Source organism: Sus scrofa, chromosome 12 (assembly GCF_054392235.1).
Source record: "Sus scrofa isolate SSC_HxYL_T2T_F1_AM1 chromosome 12, Sscrofa_HxYL_maternal_Yorkshire_Landrace_v2.0, whole genome shotgun sequence".
NCBI lineage: Eukaryota > Metazoa > Chordata > Mammalia > Artiodactyla > Suidae > Sus > Sus scrofa.
The window spans coordinates 14,785,645-14,802,837 of NC_139394.1; the positions used below are offsets into that span (position 1 = coordinate 14,785,645).

General features: G+C 47.5%; 1 long non-coding RNA gene across 1 annotated transcript; it reads left to right on the forward strand.

The window, feature by feature from the left end:
- The first annotated feature begins 844 nt into the window (after positions 1-844).
- Positions 845-3,912, forward strand: LOC106505408 (uncharacterized). The gene is made up of 2 exons (XR_014820978.1): positions 845-976; positions 3,755-3,912. It is a non-coding gene; the product is annotated as an uncharacterized LOC106505408 (long non-coding RNA).
- The last annotated feature ends 13,281 nt before the right edge of the window (positions 3,913-17,193 follow it).

A 17,193-nucleotide genomic window follows, 5' to 3' on the forward strand; every position in this document is an offset into this window, starting at 1 on the left:
CCATGGAAGCTGGGAAGACCCTGTCACCCTGTTTATGACCGACGTACGAGTGGGCCTTTCACACTCTCCCCCTCAGTCCGAATGTCTGAGGAACACACGGACACAAGGATCTGTTACCGTAGATTTCATGGCTAAAAATCCCTGTGACCCAGGATCCTGGTTCTGCGGTCCTAACCCAATGGCATAAGCGAGGGGCTAAGCCTGAGCTCATCACGTCACCAGAGCGGCCTGTCACCCTGACCAAGAGGAAGGACCTTGGCCATGGAGCTTGTTAGAGCTCCCTCATGTGTCCTCACAGTGTCATAGATCCTTAAAGAACAGACCACTTAGAAAAGGCCCAGTGGAATGTTTTCCCCCTCATCTAAGGATCTGCCATAGTTCAGCCGCCCCTTTGACAAGCACATACTGAGTGCTCCATCGGCAGGAGCTGATGAACGGATCGCTCACTCCCTGACCTGGACTCAAGATGGGCAAAGTGACCCCAAGGTCAACATTCATTCATTCAAGCAGTGGTTTTGTATCATGGCGATTTTGCCTTCCAGGGGTCACTGGGCAGTGTCTGCAGACATTTTTAGGGGTCACAGTTGGGTGGGGGTGGGGATGGGGCCAGAAGCCAGGGATGCTGCTAAGTATCCAACCATGGAGAGGACAGGCCCCCATGACAAAATATCCGGTCCCAAATGCCCGCAGTGCCAAGGTGAGCAGCCCTGCATTGAACCAGCCAGCTATTCATGTATTTGCTCAAGCTTGTATCCATCCATCACGCCCTGTGTTCCTGGCAAGGTTGGGAATAGGACGCTGGTGAGTCATATGGCCTCTGCTCTCCGGTACAATCCAGTGGAGACACAGGTGAGCAGAGAGCCAGTTCCAAGAGTGGGACAAAGGCGGTGATGGAGACATTCAAAGCAAATGAGGGCCCAGAGAAGGGGCTCCTAGCACGGATTTTGAGGGATCAGCGGAAATGTCCAAGAGGAAGGTGAGTCTAACCAATGACCTAAGGGTGAGGGGAGGGGAGTTCCCGTCGTGGCGCAGCGGAAACAAATCTGACTAGGAAACATGAGGTTTCGGGTTCAATCCCTGGCCTCGCTCGGTGGGTTAAGGATCTGGCGTTGCTGTGAGCTTGGTGTAGGTCGCAGACGTGGCTTGGATCTGGCATTGCTGTGGCTGTGGTGTAGGTCGGCAGCTATAGCTCTGATTCGACCCCTACCCTGGGAACCTCCATATGCCGTGGGTGTGGCCCCAAGTGGACCAAAAAAATAGAGAGCCTCTCCAGCAGTGTCATTAGCATGTTGGACGGGCAGCCTCTGCTGTAGATCAGTCCGGCCCTTGCTTACGTACCACCATGAGGCTCACGTAGGACAGCGACCTGGGGGGAGGCGAATGCCCAGCAGGCTGCTCAGCTATGGACAGACCCCAGCTATGGACAGTCTCCATAGCTGGGGTCTGTCGGGCTCGGTGTCTGTGAACCCCCCTCCCCCGAGAGTGGGTGCGTGTGGCTGTGCAAGTACGTGATATCCTGGGAGAGTCCCTAGCTTTTATCAGTTTCTCAGAGACGTGATCCAAGAAAGTGTTAGGAACTGTGAAATCGTTAAAAAGGCATGGGTCCTCCACATGACCCGATGTCAGTTGACAACCCAGAAAGCGTGGTCAACCCATTTCTCATCAAAGAGCATACTTCACGGACAGTTTTAAGTCCAATGTCCCAAGTGGGACCTGGTGTGCCTTGAAAAAAATTGCTGAGAATAAAGACATAAATGGCGATATCAGTGTTAAAAAGAGAACCCTCATCTCTCAAAAGGAATAAATCATTAGACTGTTTATGCCAAAGGAAGAGGCAATAAGTGTTTTGAAAGGCTTCAGAGTCCAATGTCCTTCTAAAGCGTGAATCATCCCTTCATACACATTTCATAATCCAATGGGAAATGAATCTTTATTTCAAGGTGAGCTTTGACAATAGCATAGAAAAATTAGCTCCATGTTCAGAAAGGGTGAAAGATGCTGGAGATAAATAAAACTCTTAAAGGAGAATTTTCCCGTTGTGGCTCAGTGGAAACGAATCTGACTAGCATCCATGAAGATGCAGGTTCAATCCTTGGCCTCCCTCAGTGGGTTAAGAATCTGGCGTTGCCATGAGCTATGGTGTAGGTGCAGATACGACTGGAATCTAGCCGTGGCTGTGGCTGTGGTGTAGGCTGGCGGCTACAGTGCCAATTCAACCCCTAGCCTGGGAACCTCCATATGTCACAGGCACAGCCCTAAAAAGACAAAAAAAAAAAAAAACTTAAAGAAAAGCAAAAGGCACGTTGAATAGGAGTTGGGCTACTGGTTAACTCCATGACCTTGGAGATGTCACACATCCTGGAATTCGTCTCTGAATTTCGAAGTCCTCCTTCCCGCTTCTCTCATCCTTTCCCTGCTTGCTCTCTCTCTACTTTTCCTCCTCCGGTTTGCCTTTGCCTTTTCTCCCCGCTCCACAATTGGCCGTAATACAGAACTGAAGTTTATATATTTCTTATATGTTTTATATTCCTCATTCTTTATTTTGAGAGCCAATACATAGAATATTTTCTATTTTTCTCTCTCTTTAGGAAAAAAAAAATGCTTCCCAAAGCCCACAAACATGTTTTCTATCTATATCTGACCTTTGGTGGATTATTTTTCCAAGGATTTATTGGATTCATTAGGAAAAAAAAGTCCCTAGTTGCTGCCTTACTTCCTCCCAGTCCTGGGATGAGCTAGTTTTCCTGGAACCTCTTGGCACAGGAGGGTCTGGTTTAGTGCCAAAAACTATTCCATTAGTTTCTTGTACAACCAGCACTCCTCTCCTCAGGGCCTGGGTTGTTTGGGCCAGAATTTGCAGATCGAGGAGACTTCCCACGCTGAGGCTTTGAAGGAGCCTAGGATTGAGTTCTAGAAAAAGGAAAAAGAGTGGGTTTTGGTGCCTTCCAAAGTAAGGACAAGCCATGAGCCAGGATCTGACACATCTCTAGATGCTGTCACACTACCAGCCCTTAATTAAAAGTACATGTGCCTGGAGTTCCCGTCATGGTGTGGTGGTTAACGAATCCGACTAGGAACCATGAGATCAAGGGTTCAATCCCTGGCCTTGCTCAGCGGGTTAAGGATCCGGTGTTGCCGTGAGCTGTGGTGTAGGTTGCAGACTCGGCTCGGATCCTGAGATGCTGTGGCTCTGGTGTAGGCCGGCAGCTGTAGCTCAGATCGGACCCCTATCCTGGGGAACCACCATATGCCAAAGGTGCAGCCATAAAAAGCAAAAAAAAAAAAAAAAAGAAAGGAACAACCCGGAAGAGTTAGATAAGAGGCAGGCGGTCCTTCAGCAGCCCCTGTGGCACAGCCAGTCACCAAGGTGCCGTTTGTACTTAGTTCCCTGTGGGGTCCTTGGGCCCCTGCCACCCTGCACAACCCTAGGAGGTCCAGCCTGAGACCTGAGGAAGCTTGTGGTGGGGGAGTGGCGGACGTGGAGCAGCCGGCAAAGGAGGGTCCCCCAAACTGGGAAGAATGAGCTGCTCCCACCAAGGAGGCTGGGCCCTCAGGGACATGTCTGACAGCACAGGTCATCCAGGGAGACTGGCTACGAGGCCCGGGGCTTGCAGCCTCGGCAGAGACCCCCTCGCATCTCATGTGACAGGGAGCCTGGGGAGCTACCTATCTGCTAGGGACCTTGGGCGCCTGAGTTATGGGGAGCTCAAGCAGAGACCACGACCAGAATCCCTTTCCTTCCGCTGTTTTCCAGGAACCACAGGATCCTTCCAGCTTCTTCAGCAGCAATAGGGAGAGAAGGGATTTGCCCGTGGAGGCCACCATTAAACTTCTCAACAGCTGGCAGAATGGGAGCCCAGGAACAGATTCTATTTCCTTGAATGATAATAAAGAAACGTGAGGTGTGTTGCACAACCAGGTTGAGGTTGATAAGTCAGGCCTTCAACGCAGAGCTTTGAACTGACTGGTGTGCAAGACCAGAGAGATTCGCCAGCCACTCAGGGGCCTCATCTCATCGGATATCTTTGCTAGAAGTACTTTTTCAGTACCTGTTAAGGTGTTGATCCTATGCTAGGTTCAGAAGATGCATCAGAGAACCAGGCAGATGTGGTCTCTGGGGCTTGGGATGCTTTGCTCACATTTTTCAGTCATGCTTGTTTGGGAGAAAAGTTGCTAGAATGTCAGATGTTCACAGGAGTTCTCCCTTTCCAGTGTTAAAGGGCTACTTGGGAAGGGGCTCCCCAGATCTGGAGAGCTTGGGAATCCTTGCAAAAAGTCTTCAGATGCATGGGGATGTATTTTTGGTCAACTTACACATGCAGAGAAGACGATTAAGTTAATGTGTGAGTCTTTACAATTTTTTTTTTTTTTTTTTTTGCTTTTCAGGGCCTCACTTGCAGCATATGAAAGTTCTCGGGCTAGAGGTTGAATTGGAACTGCAACTGCTGACCTGCACCACAGCAATAGCAATGCCAGATCTGAGCCATATCTGTGACCTACACTGCAGCTCATGGCAATGCTGGATCCTTAACCACTGATCAAGGCAAAGGACCGAACCCACATCCTCATAGATACTAGTCGGGTTCTTAACCCACTGAACCATGACACGAACTCTTGCAATTTGTTTTGTTGAAGAAGAATCCTTCCTTATCCTTGAACAGGTTGGGACTCACTGGTCTGCTGTCGGGTCCCAGGTACTGTCTTGAGTTGATGTGACTGTCCAGCCCCTGGTGCATGAGCAAACATAAGTAGACATATGCGTGAACACACACGCATGCCTGTGCTCGCCCACACACGCATGCACACCCACAAACACGTGCAACGCACAGCAGAGGACAAAAATGCCCCGGCCCTGCCCTTGAACAGATCTGTGCCAAGACCAACACAGGTGCTTCTCTCTGTTTTGTGGGAGGTGTTGGCATATGGGGATGTGATGTTTAAATCAAAAAGTGAACATCAAGGCAGCATGATTCCAAACGGCCCAACACGTCACCTTTGCTTATCAGCATTTATTCAACAAACAATGAGCCGTGGGTTTGTGCAGCACTCTGCATGTTCCATGGCTTGTGGAAGATGCCTCTCTAGGCAGCCACCTTGAAGAAACAGGAGCCCACCAATGACCAGCACAGACCAAAAGCTGGTTAGAGGCCTCCCAGTCCTCAAGGATGGCAGCCCTCCCCACCACACTCTGCACACAGCTGGCCCATTGGCAAACCCAATCTGGTCTCTTCTTCCAAGATGGAAACAGCTGATGCAGGTAGTTGAAGCAGTGGAATCCAGGCCATCCCAGCAAAAGCCCAGGGTTTGATTGGAATAGAATCCAGCACCAGGCGGCCAACATTGACCTACTGCCAGCTCAAGCCCTGGGCCCTCTCACAGCCAAGGGCTGTCGGTGTGGCAGAACCAATGCTGGGTGGAGAAAGAACATTCCATGTGTGATACGTCTGTGATGGGCAGAAGAGGACTCAGTGGGGCTCCCTTGAAGACATGGCCACAGTTAACTAGACTGAAAAAAATGCCTTGATAAATATCTTAAAATATTTGAAAATCATATATCTGATAAGGGATTCATATCTAGACTATATAGAGAACTCCTAAAATCACCCAATACTAAAATTGGCAAAGAACATGAATAGATACTTCCAAAAAAGATATGCAAATGACCAAAAAGCACATGAAATAATACCCAACAAATTCTGTGTTGTATTTCATCAATAAAAATGAAAAAAGTAGTTTTTTTGGCTGCACCTGCAGCATATAAAAATTCCCAGTCCAGGAGTCAAAACCACACCACAGCAGTGATCTGAGCCACTGCAGCGACTATGCTAGATCCTTAACCCACCAAACCACAAGGGAACTCCTAAGCAATTTTAATTGCATCGGGCAGAATAAAATGCCTTGGGAAATCCTTACATATTTTTTTAAAGAGGTGTATAAGAAAAATGTATCATCATTTATTAAAATAAATTGGCTAGTAGTCACAGGATATTCAGAGACTTTGTAAAAGAACCGTTTTTTTAAAAAAGCATCTGCAGAAAATACAGCAATAATCCCTGCTTAATCATGAAGGATAATTCCCAGTGGCCAGAAGAGGTGACTTTGCTGGATGTGCCGTCTCTCTCTTTCGGATACAGAATACACCCTAGCAAATACTTTAGGCAATTTGAAGAACTAGACGAGGAGTTCCTGTGGTGGCACAGCAGAAACGAATCCGACTAGGAACCATGAGGTTGCAGGTTCTATCCCTGGCCTTGCTCAGCAGGTTAAACATTTGGTCTTGCCCCAAGCTGTGGTGTAGTTTGCAGACAAGGCTCGGATTCCATGTTGCTGTGGCTGTGGTATAGACCAGCAGCTGTAGCTCGGATTCAACCCCTAGCCTGGGAAACTTCATGTGCCATGGGTGTGGCCCTCAAAAGCAAAAAAAGAAAAAAGAAAAAAAGAAACAGACATGACTTCCCCTCCTGTTCTTTCTGCCCTCGGTCTAGCTGAGCTTGGGGGGTGGGGCAGGGGGCTGTCTAGGGATAAAGGAACGAGAATTACATTTAATTTTCATTTCATATTGGAGTGTAGTTGATTTCTAATGTTTTGTTAGAGAATTACACTTACAGCTAGAAACTCGATAAATATGGAACATATGAAAATGCAACCCACGAATTGCCTGTGACTCAGTGTTTGTCTAAGATCTGAGATAGCAGATATTTGTAAACAACGTTCCTTGACAGGTTTATCTACGTTGTCTTCTAGATTTTTCTAAGCTCTCATCCGTATTTTCAGGTAGAGCATCAGACAAGAATTCCCTTGAACCATAGTGCGCTCAGGTGATTTCATGTTATGTTTAGTCTGCCCAGATGAAAGGATCGCATTCTTCAACAATGACTTTGGGTTTTTTGTAAACATTAGCCAGTTGGGGGCTCAATGGATGTCACCCAGAGTTCCGTGTTTGTACTCAACTCCTCCTGGAAGTGCGTCCCTGCCCGGTGCTCAGGCTTTCTTAGGACAGACAACGAACATTCTGCAGCCCCACGTGCTTCCCGTTTAACTCGGCTGCCAAAGCGTTCCGAGCCAAATTCTATTCCCCATTAGGGTAATTAACTACTGTCAAGGGCCTGTTAATGTCAGCTCCCTCTTCCTCTAGATGGTATCGCTTGCATTTTAATTCCTAGCTGCTCCGTGTTATATCACATTTCATCTTGTCAGCTGCTTCAGATCCTTTTGGGGAATGGCCTAACACAAATTATAAAAATCAAAATGATAGCTTAAAATTTAACAGATAGAAACAAGTCCTGCTTTTAAGTTATATTCATTTAGACGAAGCAAGATATTCTACCTATAGTCCGGGGGGCCTTGGCCATTTCTGTATCATTTCTTCGCCCACCATATAAAGGGATTGGATTCCATCACCTTGAAGTTCCACCGAGGTGCACAAATTGTGAGTGTGTGTGTGAACCTACTATGTGCCAGATACTGTTCTAGGTGCTTGGGGCACATTGGAGAAGAAGAGAGACAAAGATCCCTCCACGCATGGAATTTGGATTTGAGCAGGGAGAGACAGAAATAAGGGATTCATATAACAAGCCTATCTATGGTGTGTGCAGGGTGGCGAGGACTATGGAAAGAGTCAGTGGGGTTGAGAGGAAAGGACTGGAAGCAGGGCGGGGAGGGGCCATATTCAACAGGGTGGTCGGGCGAGTCTCGGTCAGAAGTGAGATTTGGGGAAAGGCATGAAGTTAGCCAAGCAGGACATCTGGGGAAGAGATTCCAGACAGAGAGATGAGCTAGAGCAACGGCCCTGTGCTGCAGAAGCAAGGACGCCACAGGGCTTTGGGAGAGGGAAGGAGGGAGCAGGAGGTGAGAACAGCTGCATTGCAGATTCTGGTAGAAAAAGAAAAGTTGTCTAATTGTAAATAGATAGGTTCTTTCCTATGCTTGTTCTAAGCCCTGCTCCTTCCTGTTCCCCCAAACCAGCCGCATCCCAACCACCCACCACCCTGCAGCTTGTTAGAGATGCAGAATCTTAGGACCTCCTTCAGTTCCACTGAATCAGAATCCTCATGAACAATATCCCCTAGTAATTATTATTATTATTATTATTTTGTCTTTTTGTCCTTTTTAGGGCCACACCCGCAGCGTATGGACCTTCCCAGGCTAGGAGTCTAATCAGAGCTGTAGCCACCAGCCTACACCAGAGCCGCAGCAACACCAGATCCTTAACCCACTGAGGGAGACCAGGGATTGAACCCACAACCTCATGGTTCCTAGTCGGATTTGTTTCCGATGTGCCACAACGGGAACTCCTCCCCTGGTAATTATGACTTATATATGGGGAGTTCCCATCGTGGCTCAGCGGAAACGAATCTGACCAGTATCCATGAGGATGCAGGTTCGATCCCTGGCCTCACACATTGGGTTAAGGATCCAACATTGCTGTGGCTGTGTTGTAGGCTGGCAGCTATAGCTCGAATTCGACCCCTAGCCTAGGAACCTCCATATGCCACAGGTGTGGCTCTAAAAGAAAAAAAATCATGTATGGGAAGACACACCTGAAAGGACACCACTTTTATAAACATATAGAGATTTTATTTTATTTTACTTGTTATTGAAATATAGTTGATTTACAATGTGGTGTTAATTTCAGGTGGACAGCCAAGTGATTCGGATACATATTAGATTCTTTTTTAGATTCTTTCCATTAAGAATGTCAGAAGAATGTAAGAATCTAGGTTATTACAAGGTAAGCATAGTTCCCTGTGACTTACAGTAGACACTTGTTGGTTATCTATTTTTATATAGTAGATTTATCCCTCCTCCCAATATACAGGTATTTTAAATAGCATGTGCTTTACAATAAGACTCCTATTGTTGAAACAATCCTTAAATTGCCCTTTTACAAGGGCTGTTGAAGGACAAGGACTGTCTAGAGTGCCATCTAGTGGTGATATGGAAAATTACATCTCTAGGACAAGGATCCAGCGGAGAATTCAGGTATCATATGGAAAGTAATTGTAGTTTTGAAGTTCCCTAGTGACTCAGCAGGTTAAGGAGATGGCATTGTCACTGCTGTGGCTCGGTCACTACTGTGGCACGGGTTCAGTCTCTGGCGTGGGAATTTCTGCATGCCGTGGGTGCAGCAAAAAAAGAAGGAGCTATTAATGGACAACATTGGGCCAGTTGGAGACATTTGCATGTAGAATGTCTATCAGACTAGGAGAGCATCCATGATCAATTTCCCAAGTGTGATAATATACCATGATTATGCAGGATGTCCTCGTTCCTAGTATTAGGAATAAAGCGTCATGATGTCTGTACCTAAATTTCAAACAATTCATCAAAGATGAAAATTAATACTATAGAGAGAGAGAGAAAAAAAGCACGTGAGCAAAATATTAACAGCTAGGGAATCTAGGTGAAGAATATACAAGTGTTCATTGTACTATTTCTTGTAACTTTTCTAAGGCTCGAAATTTTGCAGAATGAAAAAGAGTTATCATCAGTGACATTTGAAGTCACAAGGAACTACTTAAGGAGACCTAGGACCTGTGCATCAAGTGGTGACAGCTGGAGGAACCTTGACTCTTCCCCTCCTCTGGTTCTCTCTCTTTCTCCTGCTGATTTTGCTGGAGAGATTAAAGACCAAACCTCGGTGTGGGTGGGACGCTGAAGGGATGGTGTCCAAGGAGCAGTAGTAGAAAATCGGTTCAGACCTTTGTCTCCAGCCTTGGCTGAGTCATGGGCTCCATTTCTGCATTTCCCCTCTATTTCACCTCTTCATTCTGTATTACTTTAAATGACAAACACGATGTGCATTTGTGGCAGTATCCATCCTAACAATATAGAAAGATGGAAAGTCAAATATGAAAACGCTTCTTAAGGCCATTTCCCTGCTTCAGTGCACCTGCCTAGAAATAAGCAGGGTGAACAATTCCTCCCAGGCTTGTTTGTATTTAGTGATGAGCCCTAGTTATTTATGCACATTCCATGAGGGACAAGGTTTGGGTGGTTTTGCCAGTTTATCGACAGCACCGGGCACATAATAGCTCCTTTTTAAATGTCGGTTGAATAAATTGTTTCCTTTCACATAAATGAAATCATTCTGAACCTATTTTTCTTCTGTCTGCTGTTTTCATTTAACAGTAGATATTTTCCTGCTATCTATACAGGTTTGCCTCGTTGTCTTTTTGCCTCATTATTTTTAATCGCCTGGTGCAACAGCCTGGTATCCCATAATATTTAGGGACCTTCACTTATTTAACCAGTTGCTCATTAATGGGTTTTTCCCCCCCCTGATAAACAGCTGGGAAAGTCCTTGCAAATAGCCTCAGGCACATGTGTGAGTATCCTCCAGGTAAGCTTTCTAGCCGGAGAACCAAGTCAGAAAACAATTAACATTTGACTGGCTATTGCCCGGCTATTGCCCGCCTTTGGACTTGGTCTTGGGCAGTTCCCTCCTCCTGGACACTTTTCTTTCCTACTGCACTGTAGATGGCAGAGACCCTCTGCTCCTTGAGCATAGCGGAGGGAGCTGTGGCCTTTTCCATTTTTCTTCTTTTTTTTTTTTTTTGCAGGCAAGGAGACCTGCCTGTTAGCTGAGTCTCTGGGAAGGAAGAAACTAAAGTCTACATATCTCAGCAAAAGGAGAAAGAGAGGGAGAGAGACTGAAGCTCTTCCAGGAAAACACACAAGCGCCATCAGCCTGAGAAAACGGATGAATTGATGAGTGCACACAGCGTTCGTTGGCAAAATCACCAAGCCTGCACAAAAAGAAAATAATGATTCTGTGCATTCCCAGGCTTGATTAAACAGTAATTATGCATCAAAAGCTTGCTAAATGTCCCTCTTACAAAACCACCCAGCTAGGCAATTTTTCTTTCACATTTAATAGCAACTATTCTCGTATTCTTTCTTGTCCAAAGTGGCCGTAATTATGGGGGTGTGGCGAGACAAGAGCCCTCACAGGCTGTTGGTGGGAGAAGGATGCGGCAAGATCTTTCTGGAAATCGAAGGGGGGTTTTTTTGGGTTTGGGGTTTTTTTTTTTTTTTTTGTCTTTTTGCCTTTTCTAGGGCCACTCCCGTGGCATATGGAGGTTCCCAGGCTAGGGGTCGAATCGGAGCTGTAGATGCCGGCCTACGCTAGAGCCACAGCAACGAGGGATCCGAGTCGCTTCTGCGACCTACACCACAGTTCACAGCAACGCCAGATCCTCAACCCACTGAGCGAGGCCAGGAATCGAACCCGCAACCTCATGGTTCCTAGTCAGATTCGTTAACCACTGCGCCACGACGGGAACTCCTCGAAGGTTTTTAAGCCTTAAAAACCTTCCTGTCCTTTGGCTCAATCATTCAATGGTTAGGAATCTATCCTAAAGCAACAAACAGACCCATAGACAAGATTTACGTACAAAGACGTTCATCACCACCTAGTTCATAGCACAAAAAGAGTGGAAATCACCTGAGCAGCGACCCTTGATGAGGGACAGGTTTTAGGCTCAACTGGAAGTTTATGAAACACCAGCGCATGCACACACGCATGTGCACACACACCCCGGGGCAGAAGCCTGTGGCCCTGAAGCAGTCTGAGCATCTCTTTAACAAGCTCAGGCTGGTCATTCTTATGCTAATGCCTGTCTGAGAATCCCTCGCCTGATCCCCGTAGGATTATGGGTATTTCTTCTTTACATATATGTCATATATACAATGTATATATTTTTTACTCAGTGGGCACAAATTACTTTTGTAACCAGAAAAGCGTATTAAGAAAATAGACGAGAAGACAATAGGAAGCTCAGTGGCAAACACCACTTGTGTACCAGGACTTGTGCTTGGTGTTAATTCTGAAATCAAGCTCAGGCTCCTTTTCGAGATGTTCATAGCCTTCTGCGGGAGACAGCCACGGAGGAACAAATGTTCATTAGAGAAACGTACCAGAGGTGAGTGCTGGGTACAGGGCTGGTGCAATAGAGCAATAATCAGCTCTGGTTAGAAGCCTAGGAGGGAACAGCGCATGCAAAGGCACAGATGCATAGGCACTCTATGAATGTTTGAGGAGATGTGAGCAGAAGGTTGACACAGGGCCTAAGAGGAGGTGAAACTGGAGAGGCAGGTAGGCCCAGCCCAGGCGCTTGTGTGACCTGAGCGGGAAGGCCAGTGGTTCCCAGGCTGTGTGCCAAGGAACCCCAGGGCTCCTCCACACCGTGATGGGTACTCAGCGCAGAGGGGTTCCAGGGCAAGATACTTGTTAAAATGGGCCGGTTTCTTTCTTTCATTGCAGGACACATGCAAAGCCTTTAATATACTAATATGCCAGGGGTTCTCCAGGACTGGGAAGCCGAGGGAGCATGCCCCAAATTAATTTCACTTAACCAAAGGAAGACCTGCCACCTCCTCTACACACACACTTTATTGCTGTTGTTGTTTTAAAGATAATTTCTTTTTTTTTTTTTTGTCTTTTCTCCTTTTAGGGCCACACCCGTGGCATGTGGAGGTTCCCAGGCTAGGGGTCTAATTGGAGCTGTAGCTACCGGCCTACGCCAGAGCCACAGCAACGCCAGATCCAAGCCTCGTCTGTGACCTACACCACAGCTTATGGCAACGCTGGATCCTTAACCCACTGAGTGAGGCCAGGGATCAAACCCACAACCTCATGGTTCCTAATCGGATTCGTTTCCGCTGCGCCACGACCGGAACTCCTAAAGATAACTTCTTATTCTGTCTTACACAATGATGTCCCCTGGGCATAGTTGGGGAAACTCAGCTGTGGTCAGTTGGAAGTTGTTGAGAGAAAGCAGGGAAATGGAAAGAGCACACACTCAGGAGTCCACAGACCTGGGCTCAAATCCCAGGTCCACTGTTTACCAGCTCAGGGATCTTAACCAAGTTACGTAAGCAAATTGCCTGATTAGTAAAGCAGGACTAATAAAAAACCACATTGTTGGCGTTCCCATTGTGGCACAGTGGAAATGAATTCGACTAGGAATCATGAGATTGTGGGTTTGATCCCTGGCCTTGCTCTGTGGGTTAAGGATCTGGTGTTGCTGTGAGCTGTGGTGTATGCCGGTGGCTATAGCTCCAATTAGACCCCTAGCCTGGGAACCTCCATATACCTCGGATGTGGCCCTTAAAAAAACAAACGAACAAACAAAAACACCTTGTAGGCTTTGGGAGTTAAATGAAAAAACACCAGCAAATGGGAGACGCCCAGTAGGTTCTGAGTAATTCAGCGTCACCTTTATAATCTTTACATCTGCGTTTCAGAAAGATCCCTTGAGGGAGTTCCCATTTTGGCTCATTGGGTTAAGAACCCAACTAGTATCCATGAGGACACGGGTTCCATCCCTGGCCTCTATCAGTGGGTTAAAGGATCCAACATTGCTGCCAACCGTGGATCATAGGTTGTGGATGCAGCTGGCATCTGGCTGTGGTGTAGGCCGGCAGCTATAGCTCTGATTCAACCCCTATCCTGGGACCCTCCATATGCCACAGGTGCAGCCCCAAAAAGACAAAAAAAAAAAGGAAGAGCCCTTGGCTTGTTAGGTGCTTGGCCAAGTTCAGGCCTGGAGACAGGGGATTAATGAACACACCGTGTGGCTGCAAGAGGCAGGACATCTCTGGAGCTGGATGGAGTGAGAAGGGGAGGAATCTTGAGGGCACCCCTGGGTCTAGGACCAGCGGGTCTGGGAGTTGATGGGGATTTTAACCAGGACAGGAAGTCCAGGCAGAGCAGCAATTTATAGAGGAAAAACAACGAAATGTTTCTTAACTCAGACCCTCCCGGCTGATTTAAAACTGGCTCTAAAGCTACTCCTTGATTTATTTATTTTAGAGTTGTAGACACAATGATTACTCCCGGTTTCAAACCGCGTTGCATGTTGGGTTTCTTTGCCAGACTCAGAGGGTTTTTATTATGTCTTTTTCCCCAGCCTATAATAACAAAAGAAGGAAGAATAAATTTTAGATGGGAACACAAGTTGCTCAGCTCTCGCCTGAAAATTACCATGGATGCAGGCGTTTAAGTGCTGTCACCAAAGAAAGATTCTGCAGTTCCACAGGCAAGGGTGGGTGTGGGAGTGCCGCCTGTTTCGTGGATGCCTGGGGCACTTGGCTGTTTTCACACTGGGAGACAGCAGCACATCCCCTTCTGAGGCCACCATTCATTATAAAGACATGGTGGAGTTCCCTGGTGGCCTAGCGGGTTAAGGATCCAGCAAGTGTCACTGCTATGGCGTGGGTCACCGCTGTCATGGCGCGTTCGATCCCTGGCCTGGGAACTTCTGCATGCCACAGGTGTGGCCAAAAAAAAAAAGGAGTAAAGAGGGACAGGCCAAGGCAGTACCATTTTGGAGGTGAGGATACTGATGCTTAGGGAGATTAAGTCATTTGCTGGAGGTCACACCTTCTACCTGTCTCTGGAGGAGGCACATAAAACGCTTAGCACAGCATCTGGCACATCGCAGGCGTGCGGTAAAGGTTAGCTCTTGCTCTTATCATTCTCGTTATTCCTAAAACTCAGAGCTGGGTGGCTGCCAGGGGTAGACTCTGAGAGCGCCTGTGAGCCCCCTCACCCCACCCCCAAAGGTAATAATAGCACATGGGTGCTGAATGTTCTCATCAGCGTTTCCCTGAAGCTTAATGGCATTTGCAGCATTTCCTCCTACCTCAGTTTGGAAATTTTACTGGCAAGGAAACCAAAGGCCGGGACTGGCCTGGGATCACCCAGTACAGAGGGCAGAATGGGACCAGACCTCGGAGCTCCGAACGCCCCGGCATGCCCTTGCCCTCGCCCTCGGCTGCATCATTCCAGGGCTGGCGGCTTTGTCTTCCTAACGTCTTCTCCTCTGCCTGTCAAGTCTCCCTCTGTTTCTATTTTATAAGGACACTTCTGAGTGTCTTGGGGACCCACCAGGATAAACTTCCATGTCAAGGTCCTTAACTTCTTCACATCCACAAGGATACTTCTTGCGTAGAAGGAACATCCAAGCACAGGTTTCAGGGATTCGAATGTATGTATCTTCTGAGGGGACATTTCTCAGCACATCCCAATGGCTAAATAAATCCATTTATCTGCCAACCATCCTCCAAGGCCCTGGGGAATGAGAGCTGGGAGAAGAATAAGTTAGAAGGAGAGAGGCGGGATGGGGTGCCCTGGGGCAGGCTCTGGCAACCCTTCTGAGACTTGGGGGTGCTGGATGAGCAGTGAGGACTCTCACTGGATGCAACTTGGGGAGGGGTCAGCAAACAATAGACCACGGGCTAGCTATTTTTAGAAATAAAGATCCATTGGAACACAGACCTGCCCATTTGTTACACAGTGTCTGGGGTTGCAGTTGAATAGCTGTAATAAAAGCCATATGGCCCACAAGCCTAAAATAGGTACACTCAGTCCCTTTATGAAAAAGTCCCCAGCTTCTGCACTGGGGAAGTCCGGGGAGGCAAGGAGATGACTGCCGTGGTTTTGTTTCTTCCCCCTCCCCTTCTGATACAGTCATGATCTGATATCTAATCAAAAATTTTCAACATGCAAAGGGGCAAAAAATATGACCCATAATGAGGAGAAAAAAAATCAATAGGGAGTTCCCTTTGTGACTCAGCAGTAATAAAACCTGACTAGGATCCATGAGGGTGCCAGTTTGATCCGTGGCCTCGCTCAGTGGGTTAAGGATCCGCTGTTGCCATGAGCTGTGGTGTAGGTTGAAGATGTGGCTCAGATCTGGCATTGCTGTGGCTGTGGTGTAGGCCAGCAGCTATAGCTCTGATTGGACTATACTGACTGTATCAGTTACCAATTTGTTCCCTCTTGGCTCCAAATCTGTTTTCATCACCTGCTCTGAGATAATTGAGCTGGACCCTTAAAGTGTTTCTCCTTTGTAGCTGGAGCAGTGTTAAGCTTTGTCAGGAGAGGGCGCTAGAGAGACACAGGCAGTAGCCGGGCTTCTCCCTCATTCCAATGTACTTCCATTGGCTTCTTGCTTTTACGGCCGGGCTGCCATGGCCCATGGGCCACATCCAGGACTCATCCCCATCAAATTTTAGCAGCATCCCATTGAAAGCTTTCCATTAAGTTGTAGAAGCTCCCTCATGTATGAATTCTCAGTGAATCTCATAGGTCCCCACAGTGGTTTTCCACCTTCAACCCAACTGCACCTCACTGGGAGGTTCCTGTTTGCCAGTCCCAACCCCAATCCCATGGTTCTCTGTCCAACACACTGACTCACCTGCACCCCACAAAGGAGTGTCCTTCTTGCCCAGCAACCACGTGACCAGCTCTGGCCCAGGCAACCCAGCAGCATATGGAAGTTTCCAGGCTAGGGGTCGAATCGGAGCTGGAGTTGCCTGCCTACACCACAGCCACAGCAACGCCGGATCCTTAACGGACTGAGCGAGGCCAGGGATCGAAGCCGCATCCTCATGGATCCTCGTCGGGATCGTTAACCACTGAGCCATGAAGGGAACTCCCTCAGTAGCAATTCTCTGGATTAAAGGTACCCTGTCCCAGTAACTATGTGCTTTCTCGCCCTTGAATGTTAGGCAGTCGTTATGAATGTTACCTCACTGCGTGGCTGGGCAGTTTTGTATTCCCCGTAGAGGTTTTTGCGCTTTTTCTGGGGTGCAGTCAAGTCGTTTGGGAACAGTGGGATCCTTTCAAGGCTAGCTACTAAGCTTTGTGAGGCAGGATGGGAACAGTGTTTCATCTTCCTGCCTGTTGTGCGGAAAAACAAACAAACAAACAAAAAATAACCCCAAAAAAGAATGACAAGGTTTTCCACTCTGACTTACAGGAATACAGGACTGTTCCTGGTCCTCCTGTATGAGCTCCAAGGACTGTTCTTTTTGTTCCTTTCAAGTGGTTCTTTCTCTGGCTTCTGTTAGTTTCCTCACAAGTCTGTGCTGTTGGGTACTCAGCCGAGGAGTTCCCACTGTGGCACAAGGGGATTGGCAGCAGGCAGCCCTGCAGCTTTAGGATGCAGGCTTGATCGCCCACTGGCATGGTGGGTTAAAGTACTCAATTCCTGGCCCAGGAAATCCATATGCCATGGGGTCATGCCAAAAAAAGAAAGGGAAAAAAAAGTTGGAAAAAAAAATACAACAATTTAAGGAGTTCCCGTTGTGGTGCAGCAGAAACGAATCCAACTAGGAACCACAAGATTGCAGGTTCGATCCCTGGCCTCTATCAGTGGGCTAAGGATCCAGCGTTGCAGTGAG